Below are 21,454 nucleotides of genomic sequence, written 5' to 3'. Positions count from 1 at the left end.
GCGCTATGTACACTAATGGCGTTATATAAATACATACATATACCAATACACATACATACATGCAATTTTATGACTAGAGGTTTGTTTGTGAGATATAATGGCTCAGAGGAGAGAGTTGAAAGGTGTCCTATGCCTTTCCATCTGTGACATTTAAATGTGAGATACAGTAACAATGTACAGATTTGAACTGAGGGCAGCTGGTCATGTTTCTGTTTCCAATTCTTTATGTAGCCTCATCTGACAAAAGATATCTGCTGTCTGCACAACTCTGTTCTGCAATTGCTGAAAAGCTTATTTTAAAACCTACCCTGTATAGGAGCAAGAAGTATGTAGTATGCTAAAGACCTGGGATCAACCTTCTCAACTCTTCAGAGGATTGTGGGGCACAGAACGTTATACCTACAGTATGTTTTCAACATACTTCCCTTCCTTAACTCCTTACCTTTAAACTACAGGGCTAGTGCCCTCTTCTCGGCTGGCGGACTGGGCAGGGACCTCTTCCTCATGTTGGATCTGAAGGAGGAGTCGGGGTTAGGCTTCACATGGGAGGTGGATGGGGCCTCATCCATCTTCTCTTCACGCTAGAGGAATAAGATTCAAAATAATTCTGGCTGCAGAATTGATACACCCATTGGTTCCGGAAGTCACCAGGATAGGGGTGATGTACCTTACTGGTCAGTGGTCTCCCATGTTATCAACAATAGCCAAAGTATATTGTAGTGGCCTTTCCCAAGACGCATTTCTGAGAGTTTGCAGTGAACTCTGCTTCTCTCAAAGACCTAAGAACTGCCTTTAACCTATTTATATGAGCCCGACAGTGCTTACCTGATATTATATCATCCAGGTAGACTGCGACATAAGCCCTATGAGATCGTAGAACTTTGTCCATGAGCCTCTGCAAGGTTGTTTATGTTTTTAATGTGTTTTTTTATGTTAGTTATTTTTGGCTGTTGTGGTTCACTTTTGTAGGAAGTTACTTTGGGCCATTCATATTGCACTTAAAATGCACTTTCATGATAGTATTGTACTTTATATGCTTATAGTGAGTTGTAGCCTCTGTGCAACTTTTTGCATGGCGGTGGTTTTTGTTTCACCATAGATGATCATTCACAGCATTTATATTGCACTTTCTATGCACTTTTAGTGTTTCACTTTATAAGAATAATTATAGCTGAATTATAATTTTTGTTAATCTTTATATTATATTTATATTTTATGCTGGTATTTTAACCTGTTAGATACTTTGAGATCTGAATAAATATTACATGTATGCTAATCCCTGGTGCACTGTGTGCATATTCTTTTTCATTTTTTCAGTGGTATACCCTTTAGTTTATCTCATTCAGGATGTAGGAAAGACTAAGGGAGTAAACCCAAGTAACCTGATGCTGCTAAAGTCTGGTATAACTTAGAGTGGGATTAAACCAACAGTCCACTAGAGAATATATATAGCAGATCACCGTGAGCATCAAATATGAAAAAAGATACACTGTAAGAACTCACCCTGGGCGGGGGGCCCGTTGTGCAGACTAAGGCCGGGTGCGGGGAATGAAGCATCCAGGGACACTCCACTCGCGGGCCTCTTTGCGCCACAGCTGCTGCCCTTGCCCGCCCGGTGTCACTGGTATCTCTGTGTGGTTAGCAGTAAGCTTGCCACGATGCAATGCGGGTGACCCGCTGGAGTGCCGTCGGCGGCGTCTTGTCAATCCTTGCGCGTGCAGTCGGGGTGTCCTCCCTCCGTGGTAACGGTTTCACAGGGTGTGTGTGGGATCCCGCTGGGTGATCGCGCTCATGCTGTTTCCGGCTAACGGAGGAGTGCTGGTGCGTCTCTGCAAACCCTGCGTTCCGGCGTGTCCACGTGTGTGGGGAAGGAGTGATGACGTCAGACCTCCAGACGGGCGAATCTCGCGGTGAAATGCCTGCGTGCTCCAGCCATATAGTAGACAAGGTGAAAGTGGTGAAGAGGCGGTCACAGCACCACTTTCACCTTGTCTACTATATGGACACCCCGACTGCACGCGCAAGGATTGACAAGACGCCGCCGACGGTACTCCAGCGGGTCACCCGCATTGCATCGTGGCAAGCTTACTGCTAACCACACAGAGATACCAGTGACACCGGGCGGGCAAGGGCAGCAGCTGTGGCGCAAAGAGGCCCGCGAGTGGAGTGTCCCTGGATGCTTCATTCCCCGCACCCGGCCATAGTCTGCACAACGGGCCCCCCGCCCAGGGTGAGTTCTTACAGTGTATCTTTTTTCATATTTGATGCTCACGGTGATCTGCTATATATATTCTCTAGTGGACTGTTGGTTTAATCCCACTCTAAGTTATTCCAGACTTTAGCAGCATCAGGTTACTTGGGTTTACTCCCTTAGTCTTTCCTACATTCTGTGCTATCCTGGTTGCTCGTCTGATATATATCTGTTAAAAGGAACTTTGTTTGCAACATATTAATTAAGTGGCCTTTCAAGCTGGGACCTGAGAAGTGGCTCTAGCAATACCATTTCCTGTTTTCAAATAATTTAGAATAAACCATTACCACTACCCACAGTCTAAGAGTTCAGGACTTATTATCATAAATATATTTTTTCTATTTTTCTGGAGCCTATATATATATATATATTTTTTTTGGCTAAACACTATGGAAGAATCAAGTGGAGATGAAAATGTTATATCCGATGTGGAGAGTATTACTTATGTACACATGTGTAGTGATAACACATGACGATCTAGAAAGGCTGCACACTTGTTTGACGGAATATCTGACATTGTATGTGATGAACCATCCGACTTAACCCATTATTTTGTCAAACTGGAAAAACTTTTGGTTCAGAACCTAAGACTCTGGTGGGACATTACATCACTAGAAAACTACATCAGATGTAATAGAATCCCCAGAGGATTACGAATCAAAAAAGTACCATCTTTTGGGTTCTCAAATAAACAGTTTGAACAGGACTGGATTAAAGCCCTAGATACATGTTCATTCCAACTAATGGATTTAATCATACAACAGAAAACTGTAGAAAAGTCACTACTAATGTCAGAGATCACAACTCTTCAGAAAAAATTGCAGCCATTTTCAACAATGGAGCAATTCGTCAGAAATGATAAGACTTTATTGTCTAACATTGAAACGATTGAAGACAATATTAGTGACAAAAAACATGTAAAATTTGAAAGAGACCGTGTTGACTACACTAAGGGGCAAATATATTGTTGGCAAAAACCTATTATTATAAAAGAATTTACAAGTTCAAGTACACCCAAAAGCCAACGCCGTCAAAAAGGATGGCAAAAGAACGCCTCAAATAAATCCATTTTGAAAAATCCCAGAATAGAGACTTCCAGTTTTGAGTCTGATGTCTCTGATCAAGAATATAGACCACACACAGTCTCCTTTGATAGGACTGCAGACCATACAAGAGAGAACCGCGGAACCTGTAATTATGATCAAAAAGCCTCAACATCATCTTCCTATACTAAAATGTCTAAATCTTCTGGTCAACCATCCTCAGCTTTTTTACAGGCAGGTCCCAAAGGCAGAGGGGAACCAGGAGATCCAAAAGGAAACGAAGGACGAGGCAAGGCCAAGCGGAAGAAATACGAGTAAATGAGCCGGGTAATGTAATCAATTTATCTGATATAGAACTCTCACTCGACCAGTTGACACTACTGAATAAGGGACTTGGGTTTGCACCGACACAAAATTTCAACCTGTTTCAAACAATAATTGATCTTCAGAAATTTACCAGGAAATTAACTTTAAAGAAGATATTTGATTCACACAAGACAACTGATAATCCAGATGTGAACAATCATTCTCAACTGTCTTCCACCAAAGAAATAGATTTATTGACATTTCAAGAATGTTGTGCTCTTTCCGATCTGGATACATTATTAGAATCACAAGGCGAACGTTTGGTACCATTCAACCAACCATTTTTTGGTCAGGAAGATTCGGGCTATCGTAAGAAGTCACTGTTTTGCCCAAACTACAATAGAGGACCATCCATTTGTATGTTTGAACATTTGGTGGAAAGAGACTTACGCCTATTAGCTCAAGGTTTTACATGCTCGAAGGTTAATTCTGGTAATTTAAGTTATACTGAAGTACAGCAGATTGATTGCATAAAAAAACAACATGATATTATACTCAAACATGCAGACAAGGGGGGTGCCCTTGTCATTATGTCTTCCACTCAATATCAAAAAGAAGCTTTGAGACAGTTACAGGACACTAGTTCGTATCGTTGTCTTAAGAGCAATCCAACATCTAAATATCATGAAGAATTGGTGGAATTATTAGAGTTTGGCAGAATTTTAAATGTCATCAGTCGTAAGGAATTTGAATTCCTTGACTGTATACACCCCGTGATTCCTATATTTCACCATCTCCCAAAGATCCATAAATCGCTGGTTGACCCCCCTGGTCGACCAATAGTAGCGAGCATTGGATCTTTGGGAGATGGATTGTCACGATATGTTGACAAATTTCTGCAACCCCTGGTGGTACAGTTACCCTCATACGTCAGGGACACAGCGGACTTGATTGTCAATTTGCAGGACTTCACTTGGCACAAAGAATACAGGTGGGTTACACTTGATGTGGCCTCCCTGTATTCTATTATACAACACAAACATGGATTAGCAGCCGTTGAATATTATTTAGAACTTTCCACTCTATCTTCCTCACATTGCACTTTTTTATTGGAATCTATTTCATTTTTGCTCACGCACAATTATTTTATGTTTTATTCACTTTTTTATTTACAGTTGTTGGGTACCGCAATGGGCACGAGCTTTGCACCATTATACGCGAATTTATTTATGGGTTTTTGGGAAGCACGGTTTATTTTTCACAGCGATAACTCCTTTCGTCAAAATATCGTCTTCTATAAGCGGTATATTGACGATCTTATAATAATTTGGAAGGGTGACGAACATACACTGATTTCTTTCACGGACTATCTAAACACTAATGATTTAAACATTAAACTCACTTTTGAACATAACCTCAATCACATTCACTATTTGGATTTGGTCCTGTACATTGACAACAACATGCATATTCAATCAGACATTTACCGTAAGGAGAACTCCAGGAATACACTCCTATGTGCACAAAGTTGCCATCCAAAATCTCTAATTAGAAATATTCCTGGAGCTCAGTTTATGAGACTTAAAAGGCTGTGCTCTGACAATGAGGTCTTTCTGTCCCGATCACGAGAAATGTCAACAAGATTTCTAGCCAGGGGGTATTCCGCCAAAGATGTTGGTGCAGCATTTGACAAAGCAAATGTAACAGACAGAAAAAATCTTATCTGTAAAAGGAAAAAACCAGTCCCTATAGGAAGGAGTGCCAATGCTTTTGATGAAAGAAAAAGTCCTTACTTTATCACCACATTTAATCAACAGTCTAAACAAATCTGTGACATCTTTCATAAGCATTGGCACACTTTATTACTGGACAACGATATACGCCAAATTGTCCAAAGTGGACCTAGGTTCACATACCGTAAAGCGAAAACATTGGCATCGCACCTATCACCTAGCATGTTTGTCAGTAAGAGTGGTCCCTCTAATATCAGTAGTATCCCTAAGGGATTTTTCAAATGCGGTAATTGCACCATGTGCCAACACGCATCTCCAACAAACAAGAATACATGTAAATATAATCTACGTGAATATAAAATCAAGACCTTTCTAAATTGTAACACCAGTTATGTCATATATGTACTTCATTGCAAATGTGGATTAAGCTATGTAGGTCGCACAACCAGGCCATTAAAAACTAGAATGGCAGAACATGCCCGCTTGATCAGGAAGGGTGATCTACTCCATCCCGTACCCAGACACTTCACGCAATGCCTCATGGGAGGCATTAAGAACTTCACCTTTTCCGCCATTGAACATATACATTGCCACCCCAGAGGCGGCAACAGAGAGAACACACTGAATCAGCGGGAGATGTTCTGGATATACACTCTCGACACCCTTCACCCACATGGCATCAACATTGATTGGGAGTTAAAACATTTCCTATAGCCATGTGAGGTGGAGGGTGGCCGGGAGTGTATGTCCATGCGATTGTAACCCAGCACATTGCGAGTTAAACTATTACTATACTTAGACGACCTAATTTTAGTATATACTATTTTCATGAATGTATTGTTGTACTTAGTATATCTCCAATATATGTTCATGTGCATAAAAAAGTATATATTGTTTGTAACATATTTTGCACCAATTAACATCTTAGTATATCCAGGTAACAACTGTTTCTATTTACTCATGGTAATTCTATTTAGAAATATTGACCAATATTATAACATTTCTTTATGTTAAACTAGAATCTAAATAAATAATCCTCCACAATACCATAGTTGTGTAAACAATAATTTTAATACATATTAGTTATTGCTCTACATCCCATTGTATATCATTGATTTTATTTTGTTTGTATGTTTTGTAAATATGTATGTTTTAACCATGTATTCCACACAGACTCAGTTAATAGGTTAAACCCAAACACTGGTTCAACATTAACCTAATTGAGTTCAAAAAACCTCTTGTCACTTTTTGACCATCCAATCAGATTGGGTCTCCTCCTATTTAAGGGGTCTGTGTGTTAAGGGTAGTATACTCTTTGATAAAGTCCCGGAGAGGGACGAAACGCGTCAGAGTGCCCCCTTCTGAGATGTACAGCATGTACTAATAAAGCTGCTTTTAACCTCAACTGTTCCTGAACCTGACTTTTTGCTGTGACCGCCTCTTCACCACTTTCACCTTATCTCATTCAGGAGACTGTGGGGAGTGACTCCATGCGCCTGGCAGCAAAGAGATTGGTTTTCTTATAAGACTTTTAAGACAGCACGAGCACGGAATTCTCGAATTGTGCTTACCTTATATTATGATATCATCCAGGTAGACTGCGGCATAAGCCCTATGAGGTTGTAGAACTTTGTTCATGTCACCCCTGCGGCGGAGTAGTTCAAATGGGCCCATGGCTCTCACAATTTGGCAAGAGCAACATCACCTGGTCCCCAGGTTGAAACACCCTCATGTGAACATTTTGGTTAAAATGTCTCACTTGATTGTCATGATCATGTTTAAGATTGAAAAATGGTCGACCATATCTAGGCGGTTCCTAAGGTCTAACACATACTGAAAGATATTCTGCGAAGGGGACCTCTATTCCTCCAAGGACTCCTTAGGAGGATGTTTTTTGGGGGATTCCCATTCATTGCCATTGTAGCAATACTTACCCATATTGTGTGCATGGTTTTCCACAGTGATAATCAATGGGTTTATTGGCTAATGTTTGTTTTTATTTAATTGTAATGTAATGTATTTTATTTTGGGGATGTTTTTTTTTAGGTTGTCCATTCGTTGCCATAGTGGCAAGCTGTGCCCCCATTGTTGGCATGGTTTATCTCAGTGACAAGAGGGGGTGGTGGATAGTGGTAGTTTCCCCAGGGATGGTGGCTAGGCCGGGTGGGTAGCGGGAGGGGGGGTAACCCCTTAATTAACATAACGTTTCATAACTGCTAAGGTGATAAAGAGGTTACACGCCAGAAGTTATTTTTTTTTATTTTACCGTTGGTGCCCACTGAATACATGGTGGACCAGAATGAGGAGGAGGGCCAACATCCTGGCAGGGGTAAGTACAACTTTTATTTACTATATGCTGGTTTGGTAATGTTTTATTTTTAATGGGCAAATGCGCTATTATCCAGATCTGGATAATAGGGCATTTGCCCATTACTCTACTGTATTTGTTGGAGGGGGGTTGTTGTGGGTGGAAGGGATGGGTAGTAGGTAGAAAGGGGGGGTGATAGACAGCTTTCTGACACAATGACTCAGCAAGGTTGCAGGGTGCACGGAACAGGAAGGGACCCTAATTCCCTTCAGAAGTACTAACAAACCAAAAGATAGTACCAGCACTCTCTGTCTCACAGCTACAGAAATAAGCAAATACCAGTGTCGGGAATATGAATAATTTAATGACACTAATAATAAACTGAAAATATAGCAACAATAGCCAATACGCCAATGCAAGAATAAATATCACCATAGAGCAAAAATAAAAGGGGGTGGACATTAAAGAAGGAGAAGGGGAAAAAACACGAAACAAAAGGAAAAAATCACAATAATGGAAAAAGGAAAGCAAACTAGGGGGGCGACGTTTCGAGGGGTGACCTCTTCATCTGGCCCATCCCCCCTCGTCCCAAAGGGTCCCAGAGGTACTTCCATAAGCCTTCCCTCCCCACTGTCAAATAATCCCACACTCAGCTAAAGATATAAATCAAAAGTCCTATAGAGGGCAAATCATATAAGCAGACACCAGATATCAAACAATAAATGTGAATACATGAATATTGTGAAAGACAAAGTACATATGTAGATATCAGATGTCAGACAGTAAACACGTAGAAGCAAATCCTCTATCAACAGCTCCCAGTGCCCTACATATTCCCTACACAGGTATTTGCTTATATCTGTAGCTGTGAGACAGAAAGTGCTGGTACTATCTTTTGGTTGGATGGGTAGTAGGGTGCCCATTGATTGCCATTGCGGTTATCTGTGCTCCAATTGAGGGCATAGGTAACCACAGTGCCAATCAATTGGTGTATTGGCTAGTATTTTTTGATGTATTGCATTTTAATATTTATTTAATTTAATTATGTATTTTTAATTTTTTGCATCACAAATGGGCAAAAGCGTTATTAGCCATTTGGCTACTAGTGCTTTTGCCCATTTGTGTGCGTGATGGGGGTAGTTGCCACGATGTGGGTGGTTGCCACGATGTGGGTGGTTAAGCCTACCGGGATGGTTGCAGGAGGGGTTAACACCTTCATTACCTTAGCGGTTAGAACTGATAAGGTAATTAAGGGGTTAACCCATCCTGCAACCAACCCAGGAGGCCTAACCACCCTTCATGGGGCAACTACAGTATACCCTTCACCCACCCCATTAAAACACCGTAACCCTTTAATTACCTTAGCGGTAGTAACCACTAAGGTAAGTATGGGGTTACTGATATTTTAGTGGTTGGACATTGGCAGAGGAGGAGGACGCCTTCATCCTGGCAGGGGTAAATAAAACATTTATTACTTTAATGTGTTGTGCATTTTACTGTATGTATGTTACTGTATTTGAATGGGTAAAAGCACTATTAGCCATATTTGCCATTCCTTTGTGGGGGGGGGGTTGTAGGGGTTAGAGGGGTGGTTAGGTCTCTCGGGTGGTTAGTGACCGCTAAGGTATTGAAGGTATTAGCTACTCCTGCAACCTTCCCAACCACCGATCCTGGGGCAACTACCCCATTCACCAACACCCTCTACCTCCAACAAACCAGGTATTTTTGTTCAGCCCCTTCATTACCTTAGCGGCAAGCTGCTAAGATAATAAAGCTGCTTTTATTTTATTTTAATGACATAGTATTGAAGCAGGTGTTTTCTGGAGCTGAAACGCATTCATTTCAGCCCCGGGGCCCCCCTGTTTTCTGATTTACAGGCCCCTGTGTGCCAGTATCTCCCTGCATTGTTTAAACCTCCGGCGTCACGTCACTGAGTCATTTAAACTTTACTGAAATACCGGCACTCCATACCGGGGCCTGTAACCCGGCAATCACGGGGTCCTGGTGCTGAAATTAATGCTGAAATAAAATAAAAGCCGTGCCATCCCCTGATAGAGGTGCGCAGAGAGGGATTGATTCTATGTACCCTCACTGTGCTTCTCTTACCGACTGATTCAGCCTGGTAAAATAGACACTGCGGAGTCCCATTCAGAAGCAGGGACCCTTGCTGTGTTAATCCAGATTACACGGGAGTCGGTGGTTCAGTGTACTGGACCTTCGGTCCGGGTAGTACAAAGTCCCCATGAGCCCTAAGGATCAAGAGAAGACAGCATTCGTCTGCCCCCTAGGGTTTTACCAATTCACCCGTATGCCCCAAGGCATATGTGGGGCACCGGCCACCTTCCAGCGGCTAATGGAGAAGACTCTAGGGGACTTGAACCCCCGAGAATGCCTGGTGTATTTAGATGACATTATCGTCTTCGGGAAAACCCTGGAAGAGCATGAGTCGCGGCTCTTGAAAGTGCTGGATAGACTACATCAGGAAGGCCTCAAACTCTCCCTAGATAAATGCTGGTTATGCCGAATCTCTGTAACGTACGTAGGACACATCGTGTCTGGTGCGGGAATTGCCACTGACCCCGCCAAAATAGAAGCTGTCGTCAACTGGCCCCACCCTGAGAATGTGGGAGAGTTGCGCTCGTTTTTGGGGTTTTGCAGCTACTATCGCAGATTTGTGGAGGGGTACTCCAGTAGGGCCAAAGCCCTCAACAGCCTACTAAAAATGTATCCAGTGGACGCGGGCCAGAAGGCCAACCCTGCTAGACAGCCCTTCGGGGACAAATGGACGCCTGAGTGCGAACAAGCCTTTAAGGACTTAAAACAGAGCCTGATGGCGGCCCCAGTACTGGCCTACGCCAATCCCGAACAGCCCTACATACTATATGTGGACGCTAGTCTGAGTGGCCTAGGGGCCGTGTTGCATCAAAAATACCCTGAGGGGTTACGGCCCGTTGCATACATCAGCCGCAGTCTCACTGCCAGTGAGCAGAATTATCCGGTGCACAAACTCAAGTTCCTGGCCCTTAAGTGGGCCATTGTAGACAAACTTCGGGACTATCAGTACGGGGTGTCTTTCGAGGTACGGACCGACAATAATTCACTCACCTACATCATGACCTCCGCCAAACTCGACGCGGCTGGGCATCGCTGGCTGGCTGCTCTCTTTAATTACAATTTCACCCTGAAATACAAACCAGGCCCCTTGAACATTGGAGCAGATGCCCTGTCTAGGCGACCGGGGTTGGACACTACCCCATACGAAGATCAGTGGGAAGAAATCCCAGGGCCAGGAATAAGAGCTCTCTGTTGCACCGCCGCCATCATAAATGACCAAGTAGCATTCCCAGAACTAAGAGTAGGGTGTGCCTCCAACGCTATACCCGAAGCCTATCGTGATCCTAGTGGCATCTCCCGGTGGAGCTATGGGTAAAGAGCTCCGGGAGCGATCACCCCAGGAGGTGGCTCCGGAAAATTCAGAGTTAGACCCACGAAGTCCATGCTTCATCCCTAGCCAAGACCAGTTCGAAAACACAAGCCCCTCAAGGGAAGAACTTAGCGCATCCGACACCGATAGTCACTCTCCCACGGGAGTGACCGAACAGCTGTTAAGAAGGAGTCAGAGAAATGGGCAACCTCCAATGAGGATGGCCTACGATCAGTTTGGGGCACCCCATTATGAGGCTCAGCAGTGGGCTCGCAATCGAGTTCAATCTGTTATTGTAATGTTCAGTGAGATGTACAAGCTGATTTAGAGAAAACGTTTAGCTCTTTTTCATTATATAATGTTGTGCTTGTTTAACGTTGTCCAAGCGGGGTCGTTGGAATCCACAGGGGGGAGGATGTAGCCGGGATCCCCTTGTTCACCCTTGGTATGGGAGAAGGGGGGGCGCATAGAGAGAGTACTCCAGTAAGGAGGCTCCGCGTCAAGCAAGACGCCGTGTTCTGATTGGCATCCATAAGGTCTGATCTAGCCAGAGGTTGCGCTTGCGCAGACTTGTTTTGCCAAAGCCCGCGAAGGAGGAGAGTTCTAATTGGAGGGAGGTAGCGAGACACTTGTCCCAGTAGCACCCACGAAACCCCGTGATAGGATTGAGCCAATGGGTTGAGTTCTGGAGGAGAAAAGGGAGGTGGTTGCGTGCACGTTGTGTCAGAGCTTGGAGGAGAGGAGAGGAGACGGAGCTTCGGTGCAGGGGAGGTTTACCCAGGCCCAGTTAGGCCCTGAGTCCCAGTAGAGACAAGCCGAGCTAGGGACCGCCATAGCGAGGTTCCAGATTCCCGTTAGTATCATACGATCGGTGTTGGACTATTCTAATTGGCGGGAGGTCTGGGCTCAGACCCCGTTAAGCTACCACGAGTGTCCGGGTGAGATCGCCCTGGATACCACCGTGGGTGTGCGGATGACATCTACTTCGTACGGAGCCTTTGTGAAGATTGTAGCGGTACCGGGTATCGGAGTACCCGGCAGATATTTCTACAAGTGCACAAACGGTACCCTCAATTTCATTCGGGACACAGTGGCTGCGCAGTCATACTCTTATATACACATACATCTGACTCACTGTAGAGTGGGAGGACTTATCACTTGGGGATTGGACACGGGGTGGGATCACCCGGTGGAGGGATACGGGAGGGTTGGCGTCCGCCGTGACGCATGTAGAGTATCTCCGCTGTACATGTATAAGAATATTCCTACAAGTAAAGTCGATTGGTTAAGTTATTCTGCCGTGTGTTGGTATTTACCGTGTATACGTCCTGCGAAGACCCACTCCCCCTTTGGTGGGAGCTGTCGCAGGTGGAGGCACTGCACCCCTTATAATCATTTCGCGCGTACCCCAGGCTCTCCGTGGCAGAGACTCAGGCCCTGCGAGCCTACAGGTGATACAGCATATAGTAGCGGCCTGCGTTCTATAGGAAGCAGGGCTACACAAGTTTTGCCGGATCTGAAAACTTCAGTGAAAAATTAGCACATTTCGACTTTGTAGCCAATATTTTTGTTATACTTGTAGCCAGATCCCCTCCAGTTCCCAGGGTTTGTGTTGTATTTCCCTTGCCTCCGCTGACTCATGGGAGGATGCAGGGGAATGAGACTTCATGGAGGTGCGTGCGCAGCCGCGGTATGTTAGCACATGCGGAGATGAGGTGGTCTCTGTAAGGGTCAGGAGAGTAGCGGCAGCCATGACAGGGTTGCGCTCGTGCAGTGTGCAGCGCACACGGCGGCCCATAGACAGAGGTTCCACAGGGACTACAAGCCCCATAATGCTTAGGGGCGATAGGACATGTGACTCCAGGGAACCAATAGAGCAGCTAGTTTCCTGAAACCGGAGATAGATCTTCGTGGGCAGGAAGAGGAGGAGTTAGTCTGAGCTGGGATGCCAAGAGGGTAGGGTGTATGTGTGCAGGGGTCTGTGACTGCTGTACTTGGCCAGATTACCCCCAGTAGGTCCCAGCTAGGCCCCGACTCATCTCAGCTTGTGGTTACTACAGGGACAGGCCCATGAGCATAGGGACCCTGCCTCTATAGTATTAGTGAGTCAGGGACACACTGCCATCTCCGTGATCCTGACATTGTGGTCTGGGACCAGACCACTGATGGATGCAGAGACTGTCTTCAAGGTGGGATCATCCGGCTGGATACCATCCCACGCAGAGGAGAAAGCCCAGCAGAGGACATTGCTGGATTGCGGATACCTTCTGATCCTTGTCGGTGCGCCCGGGTGCTGGAGCGCCCGGCAGGTACCATTACAACAAGTGCACCAACTTTAACACCTTCAATTAGTGGGCCGCGAAGTAACACACTGCGTGTTGGGTGTGGGGGCATTGTGGGACATTGAGGGACTGGGATTCTCAGGACACAGTGTGGGTTACACGGTGGTGGGATACAGCCCTGTGGGGTGCATGGGTAGTTGTACCTATAGTTTGATAGAGTATAAGATATAGAGTATAAGGTTTATGTGTGCCAGTAAAGGCTTTTCTATTTTACGGTGTGTGTATTTCTGGGATCCCTCTCAGGTGGAGGCACTGCACCAAAGTTATAAGTATATCGCCCCAGGCTCTCCGAGACGGAGGCTTAGGCTTCTGTGAGCCAACAGGTTTAAGGGCAGCACCAGTAGCCATCTTGTTTAAAGGGAAACAGGGCTGAGGCGCATGCGCGACGGTCTCAGGGATGGCAGCTTAGTTTGACAGCTCTGCCAGCTCCGGGCGCAAAATCATAAAAAATCAATAAAATACCCAACTAAACATACCGAAAAGCATACCAAATTGATCGGCTAAGCGGTGGCGATGCCAACAACGCGTGCAAACACACAAAAGACAAAGAGAACGTCTATTGATCTGCGATCCTATTTCTGGAGCACAGAGCAGCCAAGGAACAGAGAGGAGACAGCAATGTCACCGGCTGGGAGCTCTGACACAGACTCCACGCAGGACAGAGGGGAGCGTGAAGAGGAGGCAGCAATGTCACCAGCTGGGAGCTCTGACACAGACTCCACGCAGGACAGAGGGGAGCGTGAAGAGGAGGCTGAAATGCAGCCGGTTTTAAGAAAAGACATGTCAAAATTCTTAATGGATATTAAGGAGTTTTTTCGGAACGAGATGGAGGGCATAGGAGAGCGCACAAATGAGCTGGACATTCAGGGCATAGGAGAGCGCACAAATGAGCTGGACATTCAGGGCATAGGTGAGCGCACAAATGAGCTGGACATTCAGGGCATAGGAGAGCGCACAAATGAGCTGGACATTCAGGGCATAAGAGAGCGCACAAATGAGCTGGAGCAAAGAATGGACATCTCAGTGAAGTGCCATAAACACACAGGGCATGAGATCTCACAAATAAAGCAACGTTTGACAGAACTAGAGGACAAACAAGAAGACGCAGAAAATAGAGACAGTAGGAATAACATACGATTAGGAGGCATACCTGAAGAGATCCTGGATGTTGAGGAGTTTGTGGGCAGGTGGATGGAGTCCCTGCTGCCTGATAAATCCCCTGCGGAGCTCCAGATGTCATCGCGCCCTGATGTCCAAGCCCCTTCCCAGCAACCCCCCAAGGGACGTGATCCTGAGAATACATTACTTTAAAATTAAGGACGAACTGTGCAAAATTACGCGGGCTTCCTCTAATATACAATTTGAGGGCATACAGTACGCCTGACTGTGTTTCAGGACATCTCCCCCACCACACTGAATAAGTGTCTGTCCCTCCAGCCCCTGACTAACATCCTGAGAGATTAGGGAATAAAATACCGTTGGGTCTTCCCGTTTGGGTTACTGGTGATTAAAGAGGGAAGAGCTCATACCCTGAGGCAATTAGAGGAGGGAGCAGAGTTGTTGCTGAAACTTGGAGTGCAGGAAACACTACCTATGCAGCCTGAGAAGCGCCCAGCACTGGAATCAGTGTGGAAAAGGGTCAGCAGCATGGCAGAGAAAAGAAAAGACAAAAACAAATCATGAGGCCGGACGGGTCGCACTTCTGCCACATGCTGTTACCCCTTTAAGGGACTCCTTGTGCCCTCGCAGCACCTGCAGGAAAGTCCTTTGGGGGGAAAGTTTAAAGTTTAAAGAACTGTGCTTTGGTTATCTCGTTATCAAAATAAATAAGCAAGTTATAAAGTTGTCAAGTTTCCTCGGTTTCAAGGTGTTGGATAAGGCAAACTACAGTAACTACCTGTAAGCGCTGCAGCTGGTCCTGCACATCCAAAAATGGAGAATTAGTGCCCCGCCAAGTTGCTTCTAATATAGAGGAAAGATGGCGCCCCAGGGGATAATCTGCTGATGGCTGGTGCAGACGCGAGATAGCTTCGCGGGCAAAGATGGCGGTGAGCAAAGAGCGCGAACATTATGCGTCCGAGCTCCGTCGGAGGAGGAGGGAGTGGAGGAGGAGTCAAGCGAGGAGAGGAGGAGAGAGGCGGCCCGACTTACCCAGGATGGCAGAGGGCGGAAGTGACGTCACAGCCGGTGGACGGACGCATAGCAATGACGTATGCGGCAGTCGCACCCGGCAGGCAACCGAGGAGGGAGGAGGGAGGAGGAGCAGGCTCGAGGCAGGGGTACGCGAACTCCGCTGCCGAGAGCCCTGCAGTGAAGGTGCACGAGGGAGAGAGAGAAGAGGCTGCGGCTGCACACCGCATGCAGAGACGATCACGCTGGACAGAGAGGGAGGTGAGAACAGGACAAATGTGTGCGGGCTGGGTTGGAATGAGGAGCAGCGGGAGGCGATTAGGGAGAGATAGCAACGAGGGGGGTGAGGAGGGAAGGAGAAGATTAGATGAGGGAAAGGGGCAGCAAGCACCTGGAACAGCAGAGTTGAGGAGAGTTCATAGGATCTGAAGGTGGGGAGTACTTGGTGCTTATTGATGATAAATAGGTAGTTGGAATAGGTTATAGGTGAGGATAAGATACATAGATACATGGTTGGGGTAATTGGGATAGTTGGGTGTTATTACAGTGTTATATAGATAAAAATTGTGATTTTAGTTTTAGATAAGATAATGGGTGGGAGCGCCGAGAGGGGGGCGGGAGCCCAGTCACCCTGGCAGTAGGCATGTGCCATGGCCCCATGGGACCTAGATCATCGGGGTCAATGGGGGAAGTCCCGGGGAATGTTGGACTCTGGGGGAGTCGGTGTCTGTGGTCCTTGCAAAGAGGGTCTCGGGAAAGGGCATGGTGTCCCCGGGCGCAAGAGCTCAGATCCGGACGAATTGAAGAGAGCTCCACACAGTTGTTGTTTGATTTATTGGTTGTACTTTATGTTGTCGTGTCTCCCCTGTCTGTCTCTGTGAGTGTCCCCTTCCCTTCTGCCCCACCCCCCCATACATGTCGCCCCCTGGATTGGTTCGAGGAAGACGGAAAGGAGAGGTGCCGGCTGCAGACCTTGTGGATACTCCTGAAAAGAAAACAGTGTAGGGTAAGCAAGCATACACAAACCATACCATTGCTGTAAATTGGGTGTCACAGAACGTTAAGGGCTTCAATAGTCCACAGAAAAGGAGGATTGCCTTCGCAGAATATAAAAGAAAGAAAATAGATGTGTTGCTTCTACAGGAAACTCATTTTAGCGTCAGAAAGAACCCTAGGTTCATGGATAGCCACTTCCACCAGTTCTACCTAGCGTCCGCTCAGGAAAAAAGAAAAGGGGTAGCGATAATGTTCCACAACAGCTTCCCATTAAAAGTAGATAAAATCAAAAGGGATACGGAAGGAAGATTTCTTATCTTGACAGAGCAGGTTCATAGCAGCAAGTTGACCCTTGCAACAGTCTTCGCCCCTTGTGAAAATGATCCACAATTCTTCCGTTCATTCTTTGAACTGTTGAATAGGGTGGCGGACGGAAACATAGTGCTGGCGGGGGACTTTAATAAAAGGTTGGACCCGAACCTGGATAGAACTCAACAGGGTCATAGAGACAGGTCTACGGGGGTGACAGCACTTCCCCAGGGACTTAGAGAAAATTAATTGGTGGATATATGGAGGGAACTACACCCTGGAGAACAAGGTTACACATTCTACTCACACCCATACGACAGCTACAGTAGGATCGATTACTTCTTTGTATCCAATAGAATGGTCCCACAGATCTACAACACAGGAATCCATGATATTTCATGGTCAGATCATGCACCAGTTGAGCTGAGGTGCTCCCAAATTAAACTGGCCAGCCCGGGAGCAAATTGGAAACTCAATGAATCCTTACTTAAGATCCCAGAGGTAGCACAAAAAATTAAGGAGGAAATAGCACAATTTTTCAAGGCAAACACAGGCAGTGTGGAGTCCCATGTTACTCTTTGGGAGGCTCACAAGGCCACAATGAGAGGGGCTCTGATCAACATAGCAGCAGGCAGGAAAAAAGCAAGGGAAGCTAAAACCAATCAGCTGCAAGAGAATCTCCACGAACTATCTATACTGCATACCCGAACTGGTAGAGAGGAGACATTAAAGGAGTTAAAGGATGTAAGGATAGCACTTAACCTACTCGTTACTTCCCAGGCTGAGAAGACACTGAGTTGGACAAAGGAAATTTTTCGAAAAATCGAACAAGCCAGATGCCATGCTAGCTAGGAAAATTCGCAACAAACAGCAAAACGGGAGACTTGACTGCGAATCCCAAACACATAGTTGAGGAGTTTAGAGCATATTATGAAGGATTATACGACGGGCAGAAGGTGAGGCATAACGATAAAATGAGTTAAGCATTAGAAATTTTTTTAGCGGACTCGGGTTTGCCAAAAATAACAAGGTTGGAGCGAGAGTGTCTAGGAAAGGAGTTCACAGCGGAGGAACTGCTGGATGTAGTTACAAACCTTAAACCTGCAAAAGCTCCGGGCCCAGACGGTTTTTCGAATCTATATTATAAAAAATATATAGGGATTCTGTCCCCGCATTTATTAAGGATGTTTAACCATATCCTAGCAGGGGGATCCTTTTCAGACATGATGCTGCGGGCGTCCATCTCGGTGATTCATAAACAGGGCAAAGATCCCACCAATTGTCCAAGCTACAGGCCGATCTCATTAATTAACTCAGATATTAAAATTTATTCCAAATTAATGGCCAATAGATTGAGTACAATTCTTCATAGGCTGATTCACCCGGATCAAGTTGGTTTTATCACGGGTAGGCAAGCGGCCGATAATACTAGAAGAATAGTAGATACCATTGACTATATTAATGCCAATCAGATCCCGGGCATCATATTAAGCCTCGATGCCGAAAAAGACTTTGATAGAATTGACTGGCCCTACCTGGATGCCACGCTTGCAGTGTTTGGAATGGGGGACACAGTATCTTGGGCAATCAAAGCGCTGTACACTAATCCGACAGCGTGGGTAATCCATCAGGGGTTCCCGTCAGGCGCACTGAAAATTAAAAGTGGTACAAGACAGGGCTGCCCACTCTCGTCCTTGTTGTTCGCCTTATGCATGGAACCACTTGCAGCTCACATCCGGAGTAATAAAGATATCACAGGAATTCAAATTCGCTCTCAGGAGTACAAGACCGCATTATATGCGGATGATGTTATACTGACACTGTCTAGGCCCCTGGTCTCTCTACCCAACCTCTTTGACCTCCTGGAAAAGTTTAATACGATCTAAGGGTTTAAAATAAACCAAGCAAAATCGGAAGCTCTAAACCTAAATCTTCCAAAAGACACAGAAAAACAAATAGAAATTAACTTCAATCTGAATTGACAACCCAAAATGATTAAATACCTAGGAGTTAATCTCACAAAGGAGGTTAAGTTGTTATTTAAGGCAAACTACCCTAAACTCTTGCAATCTTTAAGAAAGGAGCTGAAGGAGTGGGCGACGTATGGTATGTCCTGGATTGGAAGAATTTATAGCGTAAAGATGAACCTTCTCCCCAGACTACTATATCTTTTTCAGGCACTCCTCATACCTTTAGAGAGGGCAGACTTCAAGGACATGCAGGCCCAGATCTTTAAGTTTATTTGGAAAAACAAAAAAGCTAGGATACCACCAAAAACACTAGTGAGTCCCAAAACTGCAGGCGGACTAGCGGTACCTTGCTTTCTCATACTATAGAGCGGCACAAATTGACCCAAATGATTCACTGGCACACAGATCCGAAACTACGTAGGTGGGTGGAGCTTGAGAGAGATATATGTGCCCCACTAGAAATTCAGAATCTGATTTGGTACCCAAAACGTAGGTTAAAGCAAATCTTGAAACCGCTGTCCTCAGTGATCAACTCATTTGCAGTCTGGGAAGCCACCAAATTTAAATGCGCCCTGACCACGAGGAGCTCACTGATGACCCCACTATTTGGAAACCCTGAATTTGCTCCAGGGATGGACGAGGGACACTTTTTACTCTGGAAACAGAGTGGGTATGGGAGGTTGAAGGAACTGGTGGGCAGAATCACTATCAAAACATTTACGCAGATTCAGTCAGATAAAGGCATTCCGAACACAGAATTTTTATAGATACCTCCAAATCCGGGCATTTTATACCAAATACACGAACCGTCCTAAAGTAACGAATTTTGAAACGCTCTGTGCACGTGGGCATGCACCAAGAGGACTTATCTCTAGATTGTATAAGGAAGTGATCGATCCTGGAGAGGGCAGCAGCCAGAAACTTGACTACATGACACAGTGGGAGAGGGATCTGGGAAAAACATTAGAGGACGAGGACTGGTTATAAATCTTTGAAGCGGTAGCAAGAACCTCGATCTGCACGACATTGAAGGAGAACTCATATAAAGTTCTAATGAGGTGGTACCTCACCCCGGTTAGGCTATCTAAATTTGTACCAGGTTACTCCTCCTTGTGCCCTAGACAATGTGGAGAGCCTGAGGACTTGTTGCACATGCTGTGGTCTTGCCCTCGATTGCGCCCGATCTGGGAACAAATACAGTATTGGCTAGAGAGGATTTTGGGCCTCGAAATTCCTTTGGATCCCTGGTTATTTCTATTAAATAAACCATTGGAGGGCCAGTCGAGAGCAGGAAATAAACTAGTCACCCATTTTGCGACAGCAATGAGGTGTGAGACAGTGGCATTGTGGAAACAAAACACGACTCCATCGATAGATAAGATTCGGAACAGAATTTGGTTCGTCTGCCAGATGGAGAAATTGACAAGTTTGGTCAATGACACTGGCTCAAATTTTCAAAAAGTCTGGTTTCCGTGGCTGGCGCAAACAGACATCACGGGGGTGAGCAATGCCACAATTTGGCTGTGATAGTTAAAGGTGAGTTCTCCTTCAACGAATGGCAGTAATTGCAACACGAGGACGGGCATGACTGATAGGGACAACTGTGGCCCCGGATCAAGTGGTTAGTAAGGGCGCACGAGGAGTTCGAGAGGTCTGGAAAAGCAGCGGCTCATGGCAGATCCAGTAGCTGTGGCAGAGGGGGTCCCCCCCTTTCCCCACCCCCCCTCCCCTAGTGTCCCCCCCCCCTGAGTCTTGGTGTAGTGTGTTTATTTGGGAATTGAAGTGGCAGTACATACAGCAAATAAGTTGACCCATGTTATACTATGTTTTATAACTGCTGTATGTATGAAAACTGAATAAAACATAAAGTTGAAAAAAAAGGGAAACAGGGCTACATACTTTTCCAGGTACAGAATGGTTTCAACTGTAAATTGAATGGAATCAAGTTTTTTTTCTCTCTAAAACACCAAGTCTTCATTCAACAGCAAGTGCAGGTACCTTCTTCTTGTAAATGAATGCTTTACCATTGATTTATTGCAGATCATGAATACGACATTTATCAAAACTGCAGTCATGCTTCAGTGACAGCACTGATATCTGGAATATGTTGACCAGAGAATACTTATCAGGGATTTTCAAAAGCATCCTAAGCAGTTGAATGTCATATTTCTCTTTTGCAAAATAGTTTTCCCTTTGTAGCATGAGTAAGTCTTGTCACTGATCTGTGGGGTGCTTGATTGATGAATCCTTGTACCTTGATTATAAGAATTGCCAAAATACCTTTAGAATGTTTTGTTTTTGTTCCTGCCAGCCTCCCGAAGATTAATTGCTCAAGATGTGAGAAATTATACTCTAACCTAGACATAAGTGAATTACAGCTCAGTGATGCATAGCCAGGCACTCCAAAAAAAACTGTGGAAGTGTGGAAGTGGATAGAATAACAGCTACCTCCTACTGTGTGATTAAGGGTCATCACTCTGTCTTTGAAGGACTTCCCAGAAGAAATGCCAGGTGCATTTATTATTAGTAGCAGTTTTAAATAAATAATACTACTAAAGGGATAACACTTTTTTTTTCTTTTTTAAATTTCTTGGTAGTTAATACACATGATTTCATCTCATTCAATTTCAGCTCTTTCCAAT

Source organism: Ascaphus truei, chromosome 2, assembly GCF_040206685.1.
Source record: "Ascaphus truei isolate aAscTru1 chromosome 2, aAscTru1.hap1, whole genome shotgun sequence".
Taxonomy (NCBI): domain Eukaryota; kingdom Metazoa; phylum Chordata; class Amphibia; order Anura; family Ascaphidae; genus Ascaphus; species Ascaphus truei.
The sequence above is the reverse complement of the archived record's forward strand: the minus strand, read 5'-3'. Positions refer to the sequence as shown.